This window comes from Pseudophryne corroboree, chromosome 10, assembly GCF_028390025.1.
Source record: "Pseudophryne corroboree isolate aPseCor3 chromosome 10, aPseCor3.hap2, whole genome shotgun sequence".
In the NCBI taxonomy this organism is placed as follows: Eukaryota; Metazoa; Chordata; class Amphibia; order Anura; family Myobatrachidae; genus Pseudophryne; species Pseudophryne corroboree.
The window spans coordinates 134,249,312-134,253,106 of record NC_086453.1 but is presented as its reverse complement, the minus strand read 5'-3'; the positions used below and the strand labels follow the sequence as shown (position 1 = coordinate 134,253,106).

The following is a 3,795-nucleotide window of genomic DNA, read 5'->3' as shown; positions in this document are numbered from 1 at the left end:
AAAGGTGGGTGGAAGGCAACAATATATAGAAATACACATAAAAATAAAATTTATTGTTTGGTGCTGTGGCTCAATGACCGAAAATATGTCTGATGTTTATTCTTGATCTCTTGATCCTAGTAAATGAGATTGTTCCTCTCAAATATAGGAAAAAGAGGCTTGAACCCAAACCACTTGTGTAGTGCCTGGTAGGTAATAGAGATGTTTATATTTCAAAGAGTTCTAGGTCCTGTATCACAGGTTTGGATAAAAATACCTGCGGTACCCAGTATTCTCTGGTGGTCTCCCACCCAGGTACTGACCTGGCCCCACAGTGCTTGGCTTCCAAGATCAGACGAGATTGGGCATACTCAGTGTGATTTGACCGCAGGTGAATGTATCGTACCTGGTGACACTGGGAGCCCAAATCCCCTCCAAAAGAATTTCAACTGAAAAACATCCCAGAACAATCTGATTGCTCAATGCAGCAAATATGTGTGTCTCAAACAATGAGGTGGTGCTGTTGTTTTGTTAATAGTCAGGTCTGTGATTCCAACCACTTCTGCTTTTTTGTCATCTGCCAAGGCATTGAATGAGAAAATGAGAGAGTGGTTGAGAAAAGACACCAATTGTGAAGGAAGGAAGGGGAACGCTTCTGCTGTCCCATTGTGTAGCAAATTAGTGCTCTGTTCACATAATGCATTGCAGAGCCCAGTAGTTGCTCAACAGGATGATAGAGAGTTCCAGAGACACCATAATGTTGGAAGCTTTGGGAGGAATATCCATGTTGTGGGAGAGGCTGAAAACTTCAAAATAGAAGCTATTGGTTGAAACTGTATAATGAAAGCAATATATGGTACTGCTGCTATCTTAAGAAAAATGCTTTTTCAATGAAGGGGGAAGTGAGTTTACTGTTACAGCTGTATGATTATCAGTAGACAGGTATCTAGCACTGTTCTGATATTGTGGACATATTACTCACTGAAAATAAACAAATAAAGAACGGTTTGTAGATCAAATATGCGGTATTTTTATGACATTATTCTACCATCGTAGGCGTACTCAATTATGCAGCCATTTATGCGGTTCCTGCGTTGTGTTATATGATCCCACAAAATCCTGTTGTAGCATCACAGGCCCCTATTAGAGGCTCTTATCTGGTGCTCCAGTTTCCTACCACCACTTTGACTTATGCTGTACTGCTGAACCTGTTGATTGTATAGCCGTATATCTTGAAAAAGGTCCTGGTGTGGACCGAAACGTTGGACACCTCCTGGAAACTGTGAGATTGACTTTGAAATAAATGTGAACCTTTCTTGATTTTTGATACTCTAGTCTGGAGAGTGCTATCTTTTCCACATAGTGGAGATACTGTATGTATATATATATATATATATATATATAAAAATTTAATCCTGTACAGACTTACCCAAACCCTCATTTTAGCTTTTGAAAATACACTTTCCATAGCAGCACCAACACTAATTTTATGTTGTCTTGCAGAGCTAGGTTAACCTATCAGACCTGGTTCAATGGGATTATCTGCAAAATGGTTTAGTTGTCTCCAAAGCCTCTTAGGTAACCGAGGCAGGCACATGTTCTGGTTGAACCTTCATAGGCTACTTTACACAGACATTATCCAATGTAGCTCAGCAGATAATGCCAGCCCCTATACCAGCGATAGGTTATCCTATTAAGCCTTTCATGCAGAATTTCATTCTGCGGTTATCCACCTAGGGAATGGAAGCTTCCTAATAAAGGCAGGCTGAAAGGCCAATGGTAAGTAAATCACACAGACATGATACAACCTCTTCACAGTCTACAAATGTTTAGCTGCGGACTCAGTGTACTTCGGAAGGTCTCATCTCAGTGGACATACCTGAGCTAACTAGTGCTATGTAAGCCATTTTATCCTCAGAAGCAGCAGAGCCTATGTTAGAAACGAAGGTGGCTGTGTTTAACCATCCCAAAACAGCTGATGTATGTTGGATTACGCCCAGTAGGAAGTTAGAATTCCAGGAAATGGAATTCCAAATATCCTCGTCCAGCTGGGGACTGTTTAAAAAAGAAGGGTGGCTCCCACAGTAGATTTGCAGATCTTAGAATGGTGCGAAATCTGCATTTATTTTTGTTTTCAACATAAATTAATTATGTCACAGATAGGAGACTCAATGGTTTTCTAAAGACCATTTTTTTCTTCTTGTCTGGGACAATCATTAGACCAGCCTAGGCTTAGCTCAGATAGCGTAAGCAATGGCAGTCTGGGCTGATGCATTGAAAGGGGATCATCTAGAAGGCAAAAATTCCATAATGCATATCAAACAGGCACCGATAAGTGGACCTGGATATGGGTACAATTGCCTCTCAGAAAGCAGCAGCTCGCAGAGCGGATTGGCTATGTACATGGTAAGCTGACTCAAAATCCAGGGAGGGTCTTGAGTCTTATCTTGTTACTGGAAATATTCTTTTGCTAAAGAATTAACAGTATTTTAAATCAGATCAAGCCTAGTTTCCAGCTTTCCGGTCCTTTCAGAGTCGAGGAAAAGCAAAAGAAAAGGGTAAAAGGCAAACCGTCCCAATCCAACAAGTCTGGTAGGACTAAAAGGTATTGGGCTACCAGAGGACCGGTTTTCGAATCTGAAGATAAGCCATCAGCCTGATGGTGAGGGCCTTCACTTGGGGTGACCCAGCGTGGGAGGCTGATTTCTTCAGTTTGCACAGAGCTGGCAGCAGTCTACTACAGATGTCTGGGTGAAAAAAGCGGCATCTCACGATATGATCTACAGCCACACCACACTGGACATGCGCAATCTTATCTGATCTGGGAAGCTAAGCAGTGTTGGTCCTGGTTAGTACTTGGTTGGTAATACTAAGTGCTATAGGTGTTTTCTGGAAACACCCTCATTAGAAATTGTACCAGCCCGTCTTCAGTGGAAACGAAGACGAGGGCTTTGCAAGACGCAGTTCAGGTGCTTCAGTCAGGAGTGATAATCAGTTCCTCCTGCACAATGAGAAGGTTTGGTTCCAACCTGTTTCTAGTCCAGAATCCAAATGGGTCATTCTGGCCCATACTCTATATCAAAGCACTGAACAAGTACTTTTTGGTACCTCAGGTGTCATATGGAGACTTTACGTTCCAATATATCAGCCATAGAGCAGGTGGTTTAGAGCATTCCAGAATATTCAGGATGCCTATCCACATGTTCCTATAGCACTGTTCCATCAGCTCATAAATTGGGCTAAGTCGTGTCTGGTTCCGTCACATTGGATGATGTATTTGGGGGCTGTGTAGGAATTGGGTATTCAGAGAGTAATTTACCTCTGAACAAAATATCCAAAATTCACTTAAGGATTCAGGAGTTCGTACACAGTCAAACTGTGTCCATTTACGCAGTAATACATGTGATGGGTTTGATGGTGTAAACATTGGACATGATGGAGTATACTTACTTCCATTACATACATCTGCATTGTCTGATCATTCCCTAGTAGAAAAGTTTTTTATCAGACAATAAAAGCGCAGATTATGGTTTTCCTCTGGAAGATCAGGGCCGGATTAACAATGGGGCGGATGAAGCTGCAGCTCCAGGCCCCCCATTGAAAAAAGGCCCACAGGCTCCCCTGCAATGCAGCCAGTGATGACCAGAAAAAAAATCCTGTCATCACCAGCAGCTCAGCTCCCTCGCCTCCCGGCTGCCAGTGCCTAATCACCTGCACCCCGAAGCAGCCGGCGAAGTTCCGACCAGCCCAGGCCACGTCTGAAAGTCTTCCTCCAGTCCCTGATTATGCCAGAGGCTCCGCCCCCAGACCGATCTG

At 42.9% G+C, this 3,795-nt stretch overlaps 1 pseudogene; it reads right to left on the bottom strand.

Annotated features, from left to right (window-relative positions):
* Positions 1–253: 253 nt before the first annotated feature.
* On the bottom strand, positions 254–372 carry LOC134968049 (5S ribosomal RNA; annotated as a pseudogene).
* Positions 373–3,795: the final 3,423 nt, after the last annotated feature.